Here is a 23,739-nt window from a genome sequence, read left to right on the forward strand (position 1 = left end):
TCTTTCGGCAAGGTCATTTTCAGCCGAAATTTCGGTGCATCCCATATATATATATATATATATATATATATATATATATATATTATATTTTTATTATTATTACATATATATTTTGAACTATCAAATCTGTAAAAAAAAATAGGTCCAAGTTGCAATAAAATCCCCCCCAAAAAAGTTGTGCAGGAACCTTTTTCAAATCCGCTGCAACTTACATTGCAATGATTTGAACAGTTCCATTGCTGACTATAGGGTGCAACTGGTCAGGCGATGGTCACGCGATTTTGAATAAAGTTGCAATAAAATCCCCCAAAAAGTCGTGCAGGAACCTTTTTCAAATCCGCTGAAACTTGAGTCGCAAAGATTTGAATGGTTCCATTGCTGTCAATAGGGTGCCACGTGTCATGCAGTTTTGAACTATCAAATCTATCAAAGTTGCAATAAAATCCCCCAAAAAGTAATGCAGTAACCTTTTTCAAATCTGCTGCAACTTGAGTCGCAGCGATTTGAACGGTTCCATTGCTGGATATAGGGTGCAACTGGTCAGGCGATTTTGAATAAAGCTGCAATAAAATCCCCCAAAAAGTCGTGCAGGAGCCTTTTTCAAATCCGCTGCAACTTGAGTCGCAAAGATTTGAACGGTTCCCTTCCTGTCAATAGTATGCAACGTGTCATGCAGTTTTGAACTATCAAATCTATCAAAGTTGCAATAAAATCCCCAAAGTGCAATAGTGCAGGAGCCTTTTTCAAATCCGCTGCAGTTCAAAATCAAGCGATTTTGAACTAACAAATCTGTCAAAAAATCTGTCAAAGTTGCAATAAAATCCCCAAAAAGTAGTGCAGGAACCTTTTTCAAATCCGCCGCAACTTAAGTCGCAAAGATTTGAATGGTTCCATTGCTGGCAGTAGGGTACAACTGGTCATGTGATTTTAAACAATCAAATCTATCAAAGTTCCAATAAAAAATAAAATAAAAAAAAGTTGTGCAGGAAACTTTTTCAAATTTGCTGCAACTTGAGTTGCAACAATTTGAACGGTTCCATTACTGGCAATAGGGTGCTACTGGTCATGCGATTTTGATATGTCAAATCTATCAAAGTTGCAATAAAAAAAAAAAGAAAGTGCAGGGACCTTTTTCAAACCCACTGCAACTTGAGTCGCAACAATTTGAAAAGTTCAATTTCTGGCAATAGGGTGCTACTTGGTGATTTTGAATAAAATTGCAATATAATCCCCAAAAAGTAGTGCAGGAACCTTTTTCAAATCCTCCACAACTTAAGTCGCAACGATTGGAACGGTTCCATTGCTGGCAATAGGGTGCAACTTTTCATGCGATTTTGAACTATGGAATCGCATGACAAATTGCACTGATGTGATGTAAAGAGTGCTATGCGGGGTCTTTCTTTAAGAAACAATGGTGTGTGTTGCAGCTCACAGGTGCCCAGCCAAAAACTGGACTGCACGTTTTGGGTGGAGGGGACATAAAAGAAAAAACGTTTTTTGTTAGGACGGTGGTTAGTAAAAAAAACTCAAAAAGTTGAAAAGTTGAAGTGACTCCACTTTGCCGATCTTTATCATAGAAGATTATGCACCGTTCACCTAGGGACCTGTCCGACCCCTCCCTGGATTCCTGGATTCTCACTACCTGTGGGCAGAGCTGCATTTTTGGCTTATCTTGAGCAGCCAGTTTGTCTTCCTCCTGCGCCTGTCATGGAATGCCTGAGCGACTCTACAAGTGTCACTGTCACAAGAACTCCTTCTGCACATTCAGAAATCCCTTTAAAAAATGCCCAAACACAAAGAGGGAGGGGGGGTTACTCATTAACTTGCCCAACTTCAGCCACTCCTTGAGACAAATAGATTTGACCTTCACACTCGTCCCCAGCCTTTTTTCATTTTTTTTTTTCTCCAGCACAGCAGCCTCCTCCTCCTCTTCCTCCTCCCCTGCCCACATTCCCCCCACCTCCCCCAGCTCAAAAACAAGTCTGCTTACTAGCCGCAGGTAATTCGGGGTCTGCGACTTCAGCGACAGCGGGACGCCCACCGCCATCCCACTTCCCAGGTAAGGACGTTCATCCGGCTAAAAGACATTTAGCTCCATAGGAGGAAGAGATTTCTGCAGCTGGAGAAAGAGTCGTCTGTGGTTGTAACAAGGTAAGTGCAATTATTACATATTGGCACATAATAATTAGTATATATAATTAGCAAATAATAACTAGTATATAATAATAAGTGCTAACAATAATTTACAAAGCCACCCATAACGCTGCTCCCAACTACATCACTAACCTAGTCCCAAAATACCAACCAAGGCGCTCTCTCCGGTCATCCCAAGACCCCCTGCTCTCTAGCTCCCTTGTCCCCTTCTCCCATGCTCCCCTCCAGGATTTCTCCAGAGCTTCTCCCATTCTTTGGAACTCCCTACCCCAATGTGTCCGACTGTCCCCTAATCTATCCATCTTTAGGCGATCCCTGAAAACCCTTCTCTTCAAAGAAGCCTATCCTGCTTCTAACTAACGCTGTTTTACCACCTCCATCAGCTCAAGCCCGACCCAAGCTATTACCTTTTGTATCAATTGACCCTTCCTTTTTAGATTGTAAGCTCTAACGAGCAGGGCCCTCTGATTCCTCTTGTACCAAATTGTAATGTAACTGTAATGTCTGCCCTCATGTTGTAAAGCGCTGCGCAAACTGTTGGCGCTATATAAAACCTGTATAATAATAATATTAATAATAATAATAATAATAATAATAATAATAAATGAATTATTATGTACTAATTACTATATGCAAATTATTATGTGCTAATTATTACATACTATTTATTACGTGCTAATTATTATATACTAATTATTACGTGCACATTATTACATATTAATTATTACGTGCTAATTATTATATACTAATTATTACGTGCAAATTATTGCATATTAATTATTACGTGCTAATTATTACGTGTAAATGTAGTCCCTCGTACTACTAAGTGAACAATAACTACTAATTAAATACTGTGAAAATGCTGCTAGACCTAATGTGAACACAACGCACAAAAGAATAACAAAACGAGGGAAGTGATCTGCGCAAATTCCTAAAGTGGGGAACTCTAAAAATACGATAAATGCGGTAATATAGTCCAATAAGGTGTAACACAGAGTCCAAGCAAGTGAAAGTGAAATTGCTCTTCTGAAAAGTGATAACAAAATCTTCAAATCTTTAAATGCCAAGTGAATCCTTACATAAAATCAGAATATAACAAGCAATAACGATGAAAACACAATATTTACGTCACTTCTGGTTTGTTACACCATCCGACCACGCCCTGCACGTTACGTCACGGCACGTGATGTGACTTCATCAGGGGTTCCCCATACTATTACGTGCTAATTATTATATACTAATTATTATGTGCTAATTATTGCATACTAATTACTATATGCTAATTATTATATACTAATTACTATATGCTAATTGTTACATACTAATTATTACGTGCTAACTACTATATGCTAATTATTACGTGCTAATTATTACATACCAATTACTATATGCTAATTATTACATACTAATTATTATGTGCTAATTATAATATATTCCCATTACTATATGCTAATTATTACATACTAATTATTACGTGCTAATTATTATATACTAATTACTATATGCTAATTATTACGTGCTAAACACACTAATGCTTAGCTACTTATTATACCTAGGGATTTTGAGGTCTAGTAAAATCATAATTATCTGCAATGGGTCACTGATATCTGAACATTTTTCCGGCACCGTCTGCCTGTACTACCATCGCTGGTAACATTACCGGTTTATCAACCTATTCGGATAAAAACTCATCTGGGTCATATTAGGCTGGCCATAGACGATTCGCATCTCGGCCGGACCCTGCTGAAATTCAAACCATTGGTGGACAGGCTGAATGTACCAAGTTGATCGATCGATCAACTTGGGTACAACCAGCCTGCGGGATTCGCTTGCGATTATCCCTATTATATAGCCACTAGCAATAATCACTGTCTTCTTCCGGGGGAGACGGCTCACCCCCCCCTCCCGCTTGCCTCCCGTCAGGAATTACATGGCAAATCACATCAATGTGAACCAGGGCTCAAAAAGAGATCAAATCTGCCAGTAAAATGATTTAGTAGGTGGACATAGGTCACTGCTTATATAAAGTATGAAGATGTCCAAATATTGAACCCTCTATGACAGCCAAATATCTGCTAATGTCTTTCGTATGAGTGTTTATGTAGAAGATCACTAATTCACACATTATGAACTCTATATACTCTTCTCACCAATGATCCCCTATTTCCAACAAGTGCAGGTCATTACTCGTCATCACTTTACATAGCAGTGCTTAGGATTCTACCAAAGCACTTTTGCAAACAGTAGCAGCTGTTTCAAGAGACGCCTTAGCTGGATGCAACAGAATTCTACTGTAAGGTGGGAAAAGTCAGCCCGGCTCCACACCTTGGGTCGAATAGGAAGGTTTACTTGCCCTAGCAGGGACAGTAATAAAAACCTGACAGAGGTCCGAAACCCTCACCAATCTATCTTAAACTTTTTCCCTTAAGGCCGGGTTCACACTGGATGTGATTTGGATGTGAATTTCATGCATCCAGTTCGCAATAGCAGGAGATTGTGACTCTCTCTATGGAGCCGGTTCACACAATTTGCATCGGATCCTGAGCGTCTTCTGGTCCATTTCAGATCCAAACTCAGCCAAAAATTCGGGCTGAAATCGACCTGAAATGGTGAACGGGGATGCAGCAAACTCCAGCTGTGAGCCGCATGCCGCAATATTGTGATCCCAGCCTTAGATACACTTTAATGGGCACTGTGATCCATTGGCAGTGCATGAAAATGCGTGCATATTCATACACTGCAATTGTCAGTTATGAGTACACTGACGCACAACAAAAATTGTCAAGAACTTTTTTTTTTTTACAATGCTGTTTGACAACATATACATGAGAACTTGTTATATTACAAATATTAGGAAGTCTTAGCGCATTCATTTCAATTGGAAGGAGAATTTTCGTTGCTTTCTTTTTTTTTTACTCACCAAACTTGCTCCAAAAATGCGGCAAGCAGGATTACTTTACACCGCAACAGAAGTGCGCCTCCCCAGTGTGAGGACATACATAGAATTTAGAGAGAAGCATTTTTCTTGAGCTTTTTTAAAAGGAAAGGCGCTTCAAAAGCTCCTTAGTGTGAAAGCAGCCTAAAACCCAAATTCAAACATTTATTATATTGCAGATTATCAATTCCTAGATACGATGGCTGCATTAGCTTTCTTTTGTAGGATTTATGTCTTCTATTTTCATTTGGTCATCCAGCTAGCAAGTCTGTTGTCTTTTACAAGCTCAAGCTCTCCAGCAGAATGTATCAGTTTACATGGATGAGTCAAACCACTTACTGATTGTAAAGGTTCTTTTTTGTTATTTAATAACAAACATGTCATACTTACCTGTTCTGTACAAGGGTTTTGCACAGAGCGGCCCTGATCCTCCTTTTCTCAGGTCACCTAGCGGCGCTCCTGGCTCCTCCTCTGCATCGAGTGTTCCCACAGGGAGCCGCATGCCATGGGGGCACTCATGCGGGCACGCTCCTGAGTCCTGCTGCTGGACTCGGCCCTGCCTCCCCCCCGGCTCCCACATCGTTGGATTTGATTGACAGCAGCGAGAGCCAATGGCTCTTGCTGCTATTAATCTATTTAATGAGGATCCGAGACAGCGGCTGGAGCTACTGTGCTCATCCCTGTCACTGGAACAATTGGGCTCAGGTAAGAAAAAGGGGGGCTCTGTGGGGAGCTGCAGCACAGAAGGTTTTGCACCCTAATGCATAGAATGCATTAAAGCGGATTTCCGGCAAAAAATTTATTTGATTTTTATTTTTTTGATGCTAGCATCATTGCTAATGAAATTAAAATAACAGTATACAATGATCCTGATAGATTATTCAAAGATATAAATTCCTTACTGTAAAATTTCATTCCGTTGTTTGTGGCCGTTTCCATCATTAATGTGGGCATGTGAAGCCCAATCGAGATCGATTCCTGGAATATGCATGGAGAGGTGCATGCTGGGTAACCAGCATGCACCTCTCGATCTTGCGCATGTGCGATTCAACGGCGGCCATATCGCCGATTGTTTGTACTGCCCATAGACTCCTGGGTAATGATGTGTCATAATTTCCCAGGAGCATAGGCGAGGGAGGAAGTCTCAAAGAGCTCTGCGAACCAGGAAGTGGCAGATTACGAGGCCTACATAGTAACAGGGCGTTTAGGGCAAGTCTAAAAACGGTTTTTCATTTAAAGAGGAAGTAAACCCTGATGGGTTTACTTCCTCTTTCATTCCCTGCAAAGGTAAAGCATAATGGACTACTATGCATCGCATACAGTAGTAGTCCATTATGTGTCACTTACCTGACACAGGAGCCAGTGAAGTCACCGCTGTCCCCTGTTGTCCGGCGCATCCATCTTCTCGGTTGGGTCTCGCTGCTCCACCGCTGTCGTTCGGCGAAGCCGCGATGACGTCACTCCCGCGCATGCGCACGGGAGCCGCCACGCATATTCGCCGTTGACGGTGCCGCGCTCAGTGCGCCTGCACGCCGCTGTCTATGGCAAATGCGCTGTAGACAGCGGTGCCTGTCTTTCGCCAAATATCTCCTAAACCGTGTAGGTTTAGGAGATATTTCTTGGACCTACAGGTAAGCCTTAATCTAGGCTTACCTGTAGGTCAAAGTGTGTGGTAAGGGTTTACAACCACTTTAAATGAGTAATTTAAAGGAAAAACATTTTTTAGGGTGGAACTCCGCTTTAGGGTGAAAAACCACAAGGGTTTACTCCTTTACCACTGGCAGGGATGATTAAGACCGCTTTCACACTGGGGCAGTGCGGGCTTTAGCGGTGAAGCCTTACCGCTGTTATAGCTGCGCTTCTCGACCACTAGCGGGGTGCTTTTAGCTCCCGCTAGCAGCCTAAAAATGACCAGTTACACTTACCGGTAACGTCTTTTCTAGGAAATCTTCCAGGACGGCACACCTGAGAGATGACTGGTCCACCTGACAGGAAACACAATCAACAACGAATTTAAAAGTCCCCACCCTTCCCTCAGACCTTCAGTTATGGTAAAGAAAATCCCACACCAGTGTCAGAGGGAACATTCTGTGAAGAATCAATATATCACACCAATAAAACAAGGGTAGGGAGTAGGCCTGCCGTCCTGGAAGATTTCCTAGAAAAGACGTTACCGGTAAGTGTAACTGGTCATTTTCTCCAGTCATCTTCCAGGACGGCACACCTGAGAGGATAAGCAAGAAGTTCAGGCCTACCTTTAGGGCGGGACAACCGCTTGTAGGACCTTCCTGCCAAATGCCAAATCCTGAGGGGACAACAGCTCCACTCTGTAGTGCCTCAGAAATGTTCTATGGCTCGTCCATGTTGCTGCTCTGCAGATCTGGTCAATTGAGGCGCCTGCCCTCTCTGCCCAGGAGGTCGCTAGGGATCTAGCTGAATGCGCCTTAAGGCGGGTTGGTACTGGTTTACCTGCCTGTCTATAAGCTATGGATATGGTCTGTCTAACCCATCTAGCTATCGTAGATTTAGATGCTTGAAGACCCTTTTTCTTCCCTGAAAAAGTGACCAATAAATGACTGGATCTCCTAAAGTCTTTCACCCTTTCTAAATAGACTAGGAGACAACGCCTGACATCTAAGAAATGAAATCTTTCTTCTTCCTTATTCTTAGGATTCTGGCAAAAGGACGGGAGAATAATCTCCTGTGTTCTGTGAAATAATGAAGCAACCTTTGGCAAATAAAGAGGATCCTGAGTGAGGATTACCCTATCCTCTAGGATGCGCAAAAACGGCTCTTTAATCGACAGAGCCTGTATATCACTCACCCTCCTGGCCGTAGTGATAGCCAGGAGGAAGGCCAACTTAAATGATAAAAGCTTAACCGAAATTTGAGCCACCGGCTCAAAAGGCCCCCTTGTTAGGGCATCTAATACCAGGGACAGATCCCATGGAGGGCAACTGACCGACCTAACTGGAACTACCCTTTCCCTGGCCGATAAAAATCTTTTTATTAGCGGCTCCTGTCCTAGCTTCCTATCAAAAAACACGGACAGGGCTGCCACCTGGACCTTTAGGGTGCTAACTGCCAAACCCTGGTCCACCCCCTCCTGAAGAAAGTCTAGGATGGTGGGTATCATCTGGAGAGCCCCCTCCTTAGACTGTAACCAGTGGGAGAAGACTTTCCAGACCTTTGCATAAATCTTTCTGGTGACGCCTTTCCTACTGAAGAGAAGAGTATCTATCACTTTTTCCGAACAGCCCCTGTCTCGGAGTATTTCCCTTTCAATAGCCATGCTGTCAGAGAGAGACGACCCGGGTCGGGGTGAAAGACTGGACCCTGACTGAGTAGGTCTCGTTGCACCGGCAGATGCAGTGGGGGAGCTATCGCGAGACTCTGAATGGTGGGAAACCAAACTCTCTTGGGCCACCAGGGTGCTATCAGTATCAGGACTGACCTTGAGTAGGTTAATTTTTGCAGGACTCTGGGAAGGAGCACCAATGGGGGAAAGGCATAAGCCAGTCTGAAATCCCATACTTGTACAAGAGCGTCTATCCCTTCTGCTTCTTGATCCTTGTAAAGGGAGAAAAACCTGAGAACCTTCGCATTCTCCCGGGAAGCGAACAAATCTATTTCTGGCTTGCCAAAATGTTTGCACACCAGGAAGAAGATTTCTTTGCTCAATCCCCATTCCCCCTGAAGGATGGGCTGTCTGCTTAAAAAATCTGCTTGCAGATTGAGTGAGCCCTTTATGTGAATCGCTGACAATGAAAGGACCCTCTTTTCTGCCTTCACAAGGATCTGTTGCGCTAACCGTCTTAGTTTGTCCGACCTTGTCCCTCCTTGGTGGTTTAGGTATGCCACCGTGACCAGGTTGTCCGAGAGGACCTGAACCTCCCTGTCCTGCAGTTCCTCTCGGAAATAGTCTAGGGCTTTTCCTACTGCCAGAAGCTCCCTGAAATTGGAAGACTCCCTGGCTTGGCTGTGGTTCCAGGACCCCTGGGAATATCGGTTTCCCAGATGAGCCCCCCAACCCCAGGCGCTGGCGTCCGTGGTTACGACCAAAGGGTTTACCTGAGACCAGGGGCGACCATTCAACAAATTCTGTGGGTCGAGCCACCACCGCAGAGAACGAGATACCTCCTCTGTGATGGGCACTCTGTTCTCTAATGTTTCTCTTTTTCCTCCCCATGAGGCAAGTAGAAAAGACTGAAGCTCCCGAGAATGGAGTTGTGCCCAGGTTACTGCCGGAATGCAGGCCGTCATGAGGCCCAGCAATCTCATTATATATCTCAGAGAGGCTTCTCCTCTTTCGAGAAGGGTGACAACCGCATTCTGGACCTTCGTTACCTTTTCTGTTGGTAAGAATACCTTCTGTGCCTGCGAGTCTAACAGGTAGCCTAGGTATAACTTGGACTGAGATGGAGTCAGTGAGGACTTCTCCTGACTGACCATCCAGCCCAAGGTCTCCAGAGTTTCCAACACGATGTCTCTGTCTATTACTGCTTGCCTCTGATCGACACTGTAGATCAGCAAGTCGTCCAGGTAGGGTATTAACCTTATCCCCTGCAGGTGTAGGTATGCCACTACTTCGACTAACACCTTTGTGAATATCCTCGGACTTGCCGCCAGCCCAAAGGGGAGAGCCCTGAACTGCCAGTGTTGTATCCTCTGCTGTATACAAACTGCGAAGCGTAGGTACTTCTGGTGTTCGGGAGCAATGGGTACGTGTAGATAAGCGTCTTTTAGGTCCAGGGTGACCATAAAGACTCCTCTCTGCAGATGCTTTCTTACTGAGTAGATACTCTCCATCCTGAACTTCTTGTGAAGCAGGTAACGGTTGAGTCTTCTCAAGTTTATTATCAACCGAAATTTTCCTGAGGGTTTTGGAACCACAAATACGTGTGAGTAAAAACCCTGGGTAAGCTGATTGGTTGGTACTGGAGTAATAACCCTTTGCTCTGCTAGCTCCTTTAGATTTTTCAGTAACCCTTCTGCCTTGGTTGGGTCCCTGGGAGGAAAAGTAACCAGAAATTCCTGTGGGGGATGGGTCTGAAATTCTAGTCTGTACCCCACTTCTAAAAGGTTTAGAATGTATGGACTCTGCGTGATCCTTTCCCACTGTGGAAGGAAATCGCGGAGTCTTGCGCCTACCTTTACGGTGGCGTCATTTGCCTTCTTTCTGAGAGGCTCCGGAGCTGGAGAAAAGAATTGTACTTTTTTCTCCATCCCAAGTCTTGACCCATAGAGCTCTCCTGGAAGAGTTCAAAAGTGCTGCTGCTTTAGCTGTGGTCCTAACAGTTTCTACAGCTGCATCTGCCACATATGCTACTGCTCGACTGATTACTTCCAGCGAGTCTACAATCTCTTTAGCCTCCTTACTGCGGGAAACATGATCCATTAATTTGCCCAGCCAGGTGTCAGCATTTCTGGCTACACAGGCGGAAGCTAGGGCAGGCGCCATTGCTGCCGCATTCGCCTCCCAGGCTCTTTTGAGTAAAGTTTCCGACTTTCTATCCATCTGATCCTGGATATTTCCGGAATCCTCAAAGGATAAGTCAGACCTCTTAGATACTTGTGCTAAGGCTGCATCCAAGCGAGGAGCCTTAAAAATTTTTTCCTCCTCCTCATCTTTAAAGGGACACCTCCTTTTCCAAGCTTTCAGTTTGAGAAGCTTGCGTTCAGGTTCCTTCCATTCTCTAAGGATTATCTCCTTCAGAGACTGGTGGATGGGAAAGGTTCTGGTCTGTAACCTTCCTAGACCTCTATATACTCTATCTTGAGCTGAGACTTGAGCAGAGGGAACCTGAATATCTTCTGAGGCGTAAATGGCTTTTAATAAACCCTCCATGTCCTCACTCGGGAACAAAAATCCCCCAAGCTTAGCCTCCCCCTGGCTATCTTGGTCTGAATCTTCCTCTCCAGAACTACAATCTGGTACTTGGCCTTCCTCCACTTCAGATAATAGGGAGACTTGGCCCTGGGAACTTCCCGCATAAGATGTGGAAAGATTTTCCTGTAACTGAGGAGTCTCACTCTCTGACGGTACTTCCTGCAAACCCTTCACAAGGGTGGACTGAAAAGTTTGAAGGGTAGCCAACATTTCTGCTTGTAAGGCCCTACATTCCTTCACGACCTGAGCGGTCTCCCTGCCTGCGAGCTTGATGATACATCGATCGCAGAAAGGCTTGGAGTGGTCTTGTGCTAACTTAGCGTTACAGTAACCACAACGCCTGGACTTTGAAGTAACCTTCCCCTTAGACCTAGCAGCTGACCCCTGGGCAGAGCTTTCGGTCCCTGGGAATAGTCAAAAAATAGACAATTTTAGCTACACAAGTCCTAAAAGGGGCACAGGAGCTCTACCCCGAGAACCCTGCCCCTAAATAAAGTTGGATCACTCACCCCCAGTGGCGACCTCAACGACTGTCTGCTCAGACGGACCTTCCTCTTCCATGGCGATTTGCTGCCCTGCAGGATCGCTGGATCAGGTCTCGAGCATCCCCTTGTTGTCTTTTCCAAGTGCCAGGAAAGCGTCTTGCAGGACGAGGAGACTGGGTGTATTACAGCACACCCGTTCTGTTTGAAAAACCGCGCCGCTCGGCGCCATCTTTAAGGAGGTCCGTCGCCCGGAAATGACGCACGGCCTCTTCCGGTCCTGCGCACTGAGGCTGGAACGCACATCGGTGCGTCCAGCCATCTCAACTTCCGGAACTCGATACCCGGAAGTGACGCCCTTGGACTTCCGGACATGCGATGTGGCGTTGGAACGCACGCCATCCGCGTCCGCATAAGGAAAGGCATCACCTCACCACTCCACCAACGAATGTGCAGGTAGGCCAATACAACAGGGGAATAGCCTACTGGGACAACTCCCCTGTCCCACGAGGCTCATACAAGGCTCCCTAAGGAGACCTTGAGTGAGGCATACCCCCCCAAGATTTCTCTTGGGGGTATACAAGGGAGCACCACAGACCCTGTCTGTTTAAGTCCCTAAAAGGAAAAAAGAACCTCACGAGAAAAAAACACAGGGTCCCAGACCCCAAGGAAAAAACTTTTTAGAAAGAAACTTGGTTTCGCTGTCATCCTGTGGGAAACACAATCAAGAACTGAAGGTCTGAGGGAAGGGTGGGGACTTTTAAATTCGTTGTTGATTGTGTTTCCTGTCAGGTGGACCAGTCATCTCTCAGGTGTGCCGTCCTGGAAGATGACTGGAGAAAAAAGAGTTAAAAGTGCCCATGTTGCAGCGCTGCTGAAGCGCTTTGCAGGCGCTTCGGCAGCGATGCCCATTCATTTCAATGGGCAGAGGCGTTTTTGGAGCGGTGTATGCAGCGCTCCCGCACTGCTCCAAAGATGCTGCTTGCAGGACTTTTTTTCCCCCATCCTGCAAGCTCACCGCCCCAGTGTGAAATCACTTTGGCTTTCACACTGGGGAGGCTTAAGAGGCGCTTTTCAGGTGCTTTACAGGCGCTATTTTCAGCAATAAAAGCCTGAAAAGCGCCCCAGTGCGAAATGAGTTAAAAATTATCAGCTATTATTTATTCATGCAAAACCTTTATCCAAAAAGGAACACAAACAGTTTGCTGTAACTGATTAGAAAATGTGAGCCAGAGTTTGGCTTCAATTAGTTACTGTATCTAAATCCGCCAATACATTTAACACTCCGCCTCGCCCCCAGACTGACAATGCTGCTGTCTGCTGTGCCTCCTACACTGTGTCTCACTAATAACGGAGGTGTGTTATTAGCCAGATCACCAGGTGAAAATAGGGGTGGGGGGGAGCCAAAGAAAACAAATTCAGCCATCACATCTAATGATTGGAAAGCTGCAATTTAATACATTTTTGGTTTTGGGTTTAATAACGCTTTAAAATGTAACTGAGGCAGGTGGAAAACTATGGGCCAAACTGTCACTGTCTAATCAGATGAAATCGCTGGCAGGGGCAGGAGCCATAGCTGCCAGTGTTCTGTCAAAAACTGTCTGGCCATCAGATAGCGTCCGCCCCGTACTGCGCAGGCGCAACGCAGTACGGAGGACAAGGAGACTCCGAAAGTCTCCGAAGAAGAACGGCGCCTGCGCACTGAGTCCAGGTTGAAGCCCTACCATCCAAGTGGACAAACGGTAGCACATATGAACAGGGCCCCTCGCGGGCTCGCTTCGCTTGTAGCTTCGGGCACGGCCACGTTTCGCTCTGCTATTTTTTGTTCTAACTCTATGTCCACTTGGATGGTGGGGCTTGAACCTGGACTCACGGCGCAGGCGCTGTTCATCTTCGAAGACGTTTGGCGTCTCCTTGTCCTCCGTACTGCGCAAGCACAGTAGGGGGCGGACACTATCCGATGGGAGACACTATTCGACACGACACATCACCGGTATGAAATGGAGGGTATGAAATGGAGATTCCACACTGGTCAGTGGTAAAAGGGAAATCAAGCAATTTCCTCTCTAAGGCTGACCATACAGGGTGCAAATTGCTTTCCTTCAACCACAGGTTGCATGAAAGCAATTTTCATGATTCCCCCATCAACACAGATAGTTCTGACAGGACATTCCCTCCTGCCAAGCTCAATAGGGGGGGGGGGGGCAGTGATTATCGCTAGTGGCTAGCAATAATCGTAAGAGAATCCGACAGGCTAGTTATACCCAAGTTGATCGATCGATCAACTTGGTACACTTAGCCTTCCCATTAACGGTTTGAATCTCAGCTGGTTCCTGCTGAACGCCCGAGATTCTAACCGTGTATGGCTGGCCTAACTCGCACCTCTCAAAAGACTACATTTGAGCCATTGTATTTAAGTATGTCTACAAGTAATCAAGACAAGAATGCGGTAATGTTTGTGCCCCTTGGCCATAGGTGAGATGTCCAGATAGACAACTCGCTGAAAAACATTATTATGTCTGCTGACTCATCACTGATACGGATATCATTAAGAAATTGTTTATATACTGCATAGCTCCCAACTGTCCCTGATTTGGAAGTCCCTCTGTCCCTCATTGCTCCTCATTTGTCCCTCATTTGGTCTGATCTATATAGTTGTATATAAAATGCACTTTTTATCTATCAAAAAGTGTTTCCCAGCGCTAAACCTTTCATCCAAATTCTAAATTGCTACATTTGTAAATTTTAAAAGCCAATATAAAGGAATAGTAGTGGTAAAAAATAAGCACTTGTAGATTTAATTAACCTTTTTTTGGGTTAATGCTCCTTTAGGGGGTGTGGCAGGGGCGTGTCCTGTGCCTACATACATTTGCTAGTAGGTGTCCCTCATTCCCATCTCTTGGGAGGTGTGCGAGCGTGCATGTTCATACCATGATTGCCCTTAAAAACAATCAACGATCAGATGTTACAACTGCAATTCTTTGCTAAATTAGAGGAGGAATGAGGGACGGAGGGACATTGCATCAAATCAGGGACAGTCCCTCCAAATCAGGGACAGTTGGCAGCTATGTGCTTGTATTGTCTGAGCCTGTAGGTTTATGCAGTGAGAAGCTGACCCTAGCACCAGCTTTATCTTGGGATGCCAATTTGGCAAATAGAGGCTGGGAATAGTCAGTGGGTGTTCGAAGATGAAGCTGCAGAGTGCCCATAGACAAGTTTGTCTACAATCATCCAGATCAGGTTACACTCGTGTGTGTGTGTGTGTGTGTGTGTGTGTGTGTGTGTGTGTGTGTGTGTGTGTGTGTGTGTGTGTGTGTGTGTGTGTGTGTGTGTGTGTGTGTGTATATATATATATATATATAAATTATATATATATATATTTATTTATTTTTTTATTTTTTTTGTGAAGTTTGGGGATACTAGCTCCGCGGGATTAAGTGCATAAACCGTTATCATTTATAATTAAATAAAAAATAAAGCTTTTCTTCAGCATAAAAAAAAAACGTAAATTAAAATCCGCTTATCTTCAGCACAAACAATACAAAAAGAAAAGCACCTACAGTTCTGTAGACAGGTCTTCACCAAAAAGTTTCTTTAGAGTCCTTGCAGAGATCTTTTTGCAGCCTCCAAAACAGCAAACAGCAAACAGCAAAATTCAACAACACAGCCAGACAGCTCTTCAGACAGGTGTTCATCTCCTTCTCCTCCTCACCACCACCTCTCTACTACTTCCTGTCTTATAGGCTGTCTGTCTTCCTGGAGGCCGTTAACCCCCTGTGGGCCAAATCCCTGTGGTCAGGGAGGGAGGCTCTTTCCCACCCAAATGTCACTTCAGAGCCTCCCAAATTCCGGGTCCCAACTATCTCTCTTAAAATATAGAGAGGACCGCGAATCAGTCTTCTCCCGAAAACTATCCCCGGAATTTGTCACCCATTTTTGGGTGACCCCCTGAGGCCTACCATGATTCCCTTAAAGGGACCACATCCCAAATATAGGCGCCATATAGTACCCATCCAGGACCCAACCTTGGTATCCTGTACATATCCCCCCCCCCCCGCCTCAACACGGAGGAGTTGGAGGCACCATTTGAAACCATACAGTGGACCCGGGAGAGGGCATCGGCATTCTGATGTAGTCTCCCGGGTCTGTGCTCCACCACAAAATTGAACTCCTGGAGAGACAGGAACCACCTCGTTACTCTGGCATTCGTGTGTTTATTTTGCCTCATCCAGGTAAGCGGGGCGTGGTCGGATACCAGGCGAAACCTTCTGCCTAGGAGGAAATACCGCAAGGAGTACAAGGCCCACTTAATGGCAAGACACTCCCGCTCCACCACCGCATAGTTTTTCTCCGCTGCCGTCAGCTTTCTACTCAGGAAAACTACGGGGTGCTCTTCCCCGTTGATTACCTGCGACAGGACTGCTCCTAACCCCTCATTTGAAGCGTCTGTCTGTACTACAAAATCCTTATTAAAGTCTGGAGCAACAAGCACCGGATCCTGGCACAATGCCGTCTTAAGCTTCTGAAAAGCTTTTTCGGCCTCTTTATTCCATTTTATCATCACCGACTTTCTGCCTTTGGTCAGGTCCGTCAAGGGTGCAGCAATGGTGGCAAAGTTGGGGATAAACCTCCGATAGTACCCAAAAACGCTCTGACCTGCTTCTTGGTTAGGGGACGGGGCCAGTCCTGTATGGCTTTCACCTTACTCATTTGGGGCTTTACCAGCCCTCTACCCACAATGTACCCCAGGTACTTGGCTTCCTCCACCCCAACTGCACATTTTTCTGGATTTATGGTGAATCCTGCTCTTCTCAGGGAGTCTACGACTGCCTGAACTCGGGGAAGATGTGACTCCCAATCAGGGCTGAAGATGACGATATCATCCAAATAAACCGAAGCGTACCGATGATGTGGACGCAAAGTTTTGTCCATGGCCCTTTGGAACGTAGCGGGGGCAGAGTGTAAACCAAACGGCATTAGTTTGTACTGGAAGTGGCCTTTCGGGGTAGAGAAGGCCGTTTTCTCCCTAGCTTCCTTGGTCAGGGGAATCTGCCAGTACCCTTTCGTGAGATCCAGCGTGGTAATATACCTGGCAGGCCCCAACCTCTCAATGAGCTCATCTACCCGTGGCATGGGATAAGCATCAAACTTGGAGATGTCATTCAGTTTTCTAAAATCACTGCAGAAACAAAGAGTGCCGCTGGTTTTGGGTACCAACACGATTGGACTCGACCACTCGCTCTGCGATTCTTCAATGACATCAAGCTCGAGCATTCTTTTCACCTCTTCAGACACTGCCACTCTATGGGCTTCTGGGATACGGTAAGGCTTTAACTGCACTTTTACCTTGGGGTCAGTTACAATGTCATGCTCGATGACATTGGTGAGTCCTGGCAACCCTGAAAACATGTCCCTATTTCTTTGAAGAAACTCCTTTGCTTGCTGGGTTTGGGGTCTAGTTAAGGTAGAAGCCACCTGCTCCAGGTCGATCCCTGCATGGTCTCCTGACTGTACCGCTACCACCGCGGATACCTTGTCTCTGTCTCTCCAGGGTTTCAACAAATTCACGTGGTAGATCTGGTATGGTTTCCTTTTCCCTGGCTGGTGTACCTTGTAGTTTAACTCCCCCACTTTTTCCACTATCTCAAATGGACCTTGCCACTTGGCCAAGAACTTGCTCTCCACTGTGGGTATTAGGACAGCCACCCGGTCTCCTACTTGAAACTGTCTGACTTTTGCAGACCGGTTATACACCCTTCTTTGGGCTTCCTGAGCCCTCTGCATGTGCTCCCTCACCAGCGGCATCACCTTCGCCACCCTCGCTCGCATTTGAGAGATATGCTCTACTATGGTTTTGTGTGGTGAGAACTCACTTTCCCACGTTTCCTTTACCAGATCCAGCAACTCCCGAGGCCGTCGCCCATACACTAGCTCAAATGGGTAAAAGCCCGTGGATGCTTGTGGAACCTCCCGGATGGCAAACCAAAGGGCAGGGAGTATCATATCCCAATCCTTCCCGTCCTTCTGGATGACTCTTTTTAGCATGGTCTTCAAAGTTTTATTAAACCTCTCCACTAGGCCATCAGTCTGCAGGTGATAGATGGATGTCCGCAACTGCTTAATTTGAAACAGTTTGCACAGGTCCGCCATCACCTTTGACATAAAAAGGGTGCCCTGGTCCGTTAATATCTCTTTGGGAAAACCAGTTCGCGAAAACATTTGAAATAGTTCTCGGGCAATGGCTTTAGAGGAAGTTTTCCTCAAAAGGAACTGCTTCTGGGTACCTGGTTGCATAGTCTAGGATGACTAATATATACTGGTGCCCCCTTGCCGATTTTACCAGGGGTCCCACGAGATCCATAGCGATCCGCTCGAATGGAACCTCAATAATTGGCAAGGGTACCAGAGGGCTTCTATAGTGGGGCACTGGGGCAGTTAACTTGCAAACGGGACAAGATGCACAATATCTTTTAACCTCAACTTTCACCCCTGGCCAGTAAAACCGGTCAGTTATCCTGGCCTCTGTTTTCTCTGCCCCCAAGTGTCCTCCCAGTGCGTCGTTGTGGGCTAGATCAAGTAGCATCCGCCTATACGGTTGGGGAACCAGCAACTGCTCTATAGTTTCCCCACGGCTTTCAGCCACTCGATAAAGCAAGTCCCCCTTTAAGGCAAAATGAGGAAACCTCTGGTCTGCTCCTGGCATTTGTGAGACCCCATCCACAACAGAAACTTGCTCTCGGGCATTGACCAAGGTAGGATCCTGCAGCTGGGCGCTGCCAAACGCACCCCTGGGTACATCTAGATCTGGGTGTACCGGCCTTGAGGATGTTTCCCCTTCACTTTCCTCAACCGGGGACTGCAATGGGGAGAGCTCCTCGTCATCCTCCCCCAGCATAACCTGTAACGGGAAGACTTCCCCCCCTCCTCAGAGTTTAACTCGGTTTTGCAATCTGAAACAGACACATCCTTTAACTTAATATTCTCTATAGTATCATTATCAATAATGGGTATCTCTGTATCAGTGGGGTGGGTTGTGGGGGATTCAGGCCCAGGTTCCTCAGACTCTCCTGGCTGTCCTGGCAGCCCCATCTGTACCTGGCTCCACAGTTCGAAAAATAGTGGACAGTCCCGCCCCACTATAATGTCATGTATTAGACTTCTCACTACCCCGAACTCTTGGGTCACTGAGATATGGCCATAGGACACAGTCACCAAAACCATGGGGTACTCCTTGGTGTCCCCATGGATGCACACTACCCGTAGGGTTTTCCTTACAGGGCCAAGTCTCCCAATCACCTTGGCATGTACCAATGTTACCATGCTACCAGAGTCTAATAGCGCCCTGGCAGGAAGGTGGTTCACCCACACTTCACACTCAAACTGTCCTGCAATTGGATCTAGGTGAGTGGTGCAGACTCTTTGCACGTAGAAGGAGCTTCTCCGACCACTCCCGCAGTCCATAGGCTCCTCCTGAAGTGGGCATTGCGCCCGGGTATGTCCCCAGGACCGACATCGCCAACACTGTAGGTCTCCTGTTCTTGGGACAGGAACTACCCTTCGAGGTTCTGTAGCAGATGATGCGGTTTTGCGGATCCCAACGTCTGGCAGGGCATCTCTGCTAGGCGTTATGGCTGGTCGGTTTGCCCTTGGTGTGGGTTCCCTACGCCTGGCAGGCCCAAGCAGGTCCTCCACCACGGTGTACCTTTCAACCAACTCCACCAGCTGGTCAGCGGTTGCGGGGTCTCCATGGCTTACCCAGCGCTGTAGGTCATCTGGCAGAGACCGCAGGTACCAGTCCATCACTATTTGTTCCACCATCTGTGGGCCTGACAGTTTTTTTGGCTGCAGCCATTTTTTAACCAGCTGAACCAGTTCATGCATTTGCGACCTGGGTGGTCGGTCAGGTTTGTACCGCCAGCGATGCACCCTCTGAGCCCGGACAGCTGTGGTCACTCCTAGGCGGGCCAGGATCTCTGCCTTCAGACGCTCATAGTCACTGATAGGTTCTGCTGGGAGGTCAAAATAGGCCTTTTGCGAGTCACCGGTGAGGAAAGGGGAGATAATGCTGGCCCATTGGTCACGGGGCCACCCCTCTCTTTCCGCTATCCTCTCAAAGGTGGTTAGAAAGGCCTCTACATCATCGCTGAGCGTTAATTTTTGTAAAAAATGGCTGGCCCTCACAGACACCTGGTTGCCAGCGGCGACAGCCGCTTGTTCACGTCCCTGAGCCAGCCGCTGTACTGCCTCCTGCAAGGCAGCCACCTGTGCTTGAGTGGACTCCTGCTGAGCAGTAAACTGGGCGGCTAGCAGCCGTGTGCTTTCCTGTTGTGCAGCTATGGCCTGTGCCAGGGCCTGCTGCTGCTGCTGAGCCATCGCTTCCTCATGGCGACAGTTTGCGTCTGCTGAAGCTTGCTGCTGGGTCATGGTGGCTTGTGCCAAAGCCCTAATGACCTCCTCCATGTCTTTGCCTGCTGCTTGCAGCATCTGGGCTGGCTTCACCCAAGACATGCAATTTGTACACATTCTCTTTTAAATGTCATTTTTTTGAACGGTTTTTGCAGCTGCAAATGCACTTTTGCCTGCATTCTCCACCAGTTGTGAAGTTTGGGGATACTAGCTCCGCGGGATTAAGTGCATAAACCGTTATCAGGTGAAACCAAAAATATATTTATTTATAATTAAATAAAAAAATAAAGCTTTTCTTCAGCATATAAAAAAACGTAAATTAAAGTCCGCTTATCTTCAGCACAAACAATACAAACAATACAAAAAGAAAAGCACCTACAGTTCTGTAGACAGGTCTTCACCAAAAAGTTTCTTTAGAGTCCTTGCAGAGATCTTTTTGCAGCCTCCAAAACAGCAAACAGCAAACAGCAAAATTCAACAACACAGCCAGACAGCTCCTCAGACAGGTGTTCATCTCCTTCTCCTCCTCACCACCACCTCTCTACTACTTCCTGTCTTATAGGCTGTCTGTCTTCCTGGAGGCTGTTAAAGAGGAAGTAAACCCCTTCAAACCACTTTGACCTACAGGTAAGCCTAGATTAAGGCTTACCTGTAGGTCCAAGCAATATCTCCTAAACCTATATGGTTTAGGAGATATTTGCCCGAAAATGGGCACCGCTGTCTACGGCGCATGCGCCGTAGACAGCGGCGCGCAGGCGCACTAAATGCGGCAAGTCCAAGAATGGATTTGCCTAATTTGTCGACTCCCGTGCGCATGCGTGGGAGTGACGTCATCGCGGCTTCGCCGAATGGCAGCGGCGGAGCTGCGAGACGCGACTCCCGTGCGCATGCCACCAGCAAGATGGATGCGGCGGACTACAGGGATCAGCGGCGACTTCGCTGGCTCCTGACACATAATGAGCTACTATGCGATGCATAGTAGTCCATTATGCTTTACCTTTGCAGGGAAAAAAAGAGGAAGTAAACCCATCAGGGTTTACTTCCTCTTTAACCCCCTGTAGGCCAAATCCCTGTGGTCAGGGAGGGAGGCTCTTTCCCACACAAATGTCACTTCAGAGCCTTCCAAATTCCGGGTCCCAACTATCTCTCTTAAAATATAGAGAGGACCGCGAATCAGTCTTCTCCCGAAAACTATCCCCGGAATTTGTCACCCATTTTTGGGTGACCCCCTGAGGCCTACCATGATTTCCTTAAAGGGACCACATCCCAAATATAGGCGCCACATAGTACCCGTCCAGGACCCAACCTTGGCGTCCTGTACAATATATATATATATATATATATATATATATATACTGTATATATATATATACAGGGGCGTAACTATAGGGGGTGCAACAGTCGCGACCGCAACTGGGCCCTGTGCCCATGCAGCCCCCTCTACATATGGTCGGCAGCAGCATAGGCAGCTAGGGGTACCAGTGCACCATGCACACGGGTGGCTGGAGGTGGAGGGTGACCAGCAGAGCTCCGTGCTCGACTATCGCACTGGCTGCTCTTTAGTTGTGCATTCCCTGCATGACCTGTGTCCTCAGCCGGCTCCTCAGAGTACCCCTCTCCTGTTCCATGCATTGCCGCTCAGTCCGATGTCTATTCTCCCCAGCCCCCCCCCCCCCCCCCCCGAGTCCGGCCCACACTGCACTGCATACTTCTCCTGGGTAAACAAACTTTAAGCACACAGATGCAGTGCTGCCCTATGAGAGCCGGCTCCCGGAGGACACTGCAGGCTTGTCTGCCAGCCCCCCTCCTCCCCCATCACACACAGATGATGAAAGGTCTTTCTGGGAGATATGCTGATCACCCGTCCAGCACACTGGATGGAGCCCAGACCAACATGGATGAGTGTGCGGCCTGCAGCTTAGTCATGGTGAGTGAGAGGACCCCATCCCCCACACACCATTACATACCCCCTCCATCTCCCCCTGGGGACAGGGGCCCCTTCTCATGTGGGGACAGGGACCCCCATCTCCCCTGGGGACAGGGACCCCCTTCTCACCTGGGGGCAGTAACTTCATCTGCCCTGGAGAAAAGGACCTCATCTCTCTCTGGCTGGGGTTCAGGGGGGACCTTCATGGTTTCTTGCATCGGGACCCTGAAGGTTCTAGTTACGCCACTGTATATATATATATATATATATATATATATATACAGGGCTTTTTTTTTAGCGGGAACGTGGTGGAACTGCACTGAATGTATGTAATAGCATGGGGTGTGCTGGAGGATCTATTGTCACTGGTGTGGATCTGATTTTGTGTGAGGGTCTATTGTTGCTGGGGAGTCTTATGTGGCTGGAAGGGATCTACTGTTAAGGGAGAGGTCTATTTTTACTGGCTGCTGGAGGATCTATTGATGCTGGCTGCTGGGAGATCTGTTGTTGCTGCTAGGGAGGAGGGTCTAATGTTGCTTGGGTGGATATTTTGTTACCGGGTGTGATATTTTGTTGTGGGTGGTTCACTGTTTCTGCAGGGAATCTATTGTTGTTGGGGTGGAGTCCATTGTTGCTGGGGGAGTCTATTGTTGTGTGGGGATATATTGCTGGGATTCTATTGTTGTTGGCTGCAGGGGATCTATTTTACCGCTTTTCGTTTTATCATCAACATGTTCCATACAAATGATTTAGCACCACAAAATTATACTTGGTTCTGTATTCTCTAAAAGGGGCAGTACTAGGAGGTGGAATTAAGGGACGTGGTCAGAGGTGGGTGGGGCTTTCACACTCGGGATTTCACACTGGAGACAATGGTGCAGCAGTTTGAGGGCAGATTGCAGGCGCTATTTCTAACACTATAGCACCTGCAAAATGCCCTTGGTGTGAAAGGGGTCTTAGAAAAAGGTTCCAGTACGACTTTGAGGGCAACTTGAGGCGACTTGCATTGACTTCTATAGAGAAGTCGTTTTGCAAGTCGCCAAAGCTGTTATGTCCAGGTCACCTGAGGCAGTCGCGCTACAAGTCGTGCTGCCTCAGTGTGAACCGACACTTAAAGGGGTGGTACTGGGAGGTGGGTAAGGGGTGGAACCAAGAAACGGTGGATGAAGGTGGGCAGGGGGTGCAGTCAAGGGTGGCTTGGAAGGGAGTTCCTGCACCTATTGTCTGAGAAAAAAAGCCCTGTATATATATATATATATATATATATATACATATATATATATATATACACACACACACACACACACACACACAATTTGCCTCTGCTGACTTTTTATTGGTGCAGGCCCTGGGGCTGTCATTCTTTTGCGTACTTCTTCTCTTGGTGAATCCATGACCTGGAACAAATATGCAGGCAAAGTGCCTATTGTATCTAAAGCCAACAGTTTTTTTTTGTTTTGTTTTTTTAGTTGAGGGGTTTGGGAGATTAAAGCAGAAGTTCAGTTAAAAACATTTTTTTTCTACAGTTTTAGTCACATGATTTATCTGTAATGAAGAGTGTCCCGTGATGTGCAGGCTTTTGGATTCTGTAGAAATCTTCGCTGCAGGACTGCCCTGTCCTCTTCCTGTTGCTGAACTTCCAGCACTGTGGGGGTTCATTTTTAGTTTTCCAAAATGAGCAGCACTAAAGATGATCCGACAGGGATATACCCCCTCCTGCCCTCTCCTCCATATAGAAAAGTTATTCCACTTATTACACTGCCTTTAAGGTCCGGTTCACGGTGCGAGAACCCTGCAAATCAACTGCGGGTTCCCGCATCGAACCTGACACACACAGCAGTTCACACTGCCATATGCGAACTGCTGGGGAGTGTCATTATATGTTAACGACACCCCCATTTCAGCTCACATACCGCACTGCGAACTGGCAGTTCAGACAGGAATA

At 46.8% G+C, this 23,739-nt stretch overlaps 1 protein-coding gene across 2 annotated transcripts in view; it reads left to right on the forward strand.

The window, feature by feature from the left end:
• The first annotated feature begins 1,715 nt into the window (after positions 1–1,715).
• The window catches only part of SGK2 (serum/glucocorticoid regulated kinase 2), a 102,395-nt gene continuing 80,371 nt past the window's right edge, over positions 1,716–23,739 (forward strand). The window contains exon 1 of one of the 2 annotated variants that reach the window (XM_077459091.1): positions 1,716–2,151. The gene's annotated coding sequence lies outside the window, so the exon portion shown is untranslated. The remainder of the gene's footprint in view (positions 2,152–23,739) is intronic. The other variant, XM_077459092.1, reaches the window with a different exon arrangement.

The sequence above is a fragment of the Lithobates pipiens genome, unplaced genomic scaffold (assembly GCF_037356315.1).
Source record: "Lithobates pipiens isolate NorthernLeopardFrog02 unplaced genomic scaffold, aLitPip1_a1.2 Scaffold_28, whole genome shotgun sequence".
NCBI lineage: Eukaryota > Metazoa > Chordata > Amphibia > Anura > Ranidae > Lithobates > Lithobates pipiens.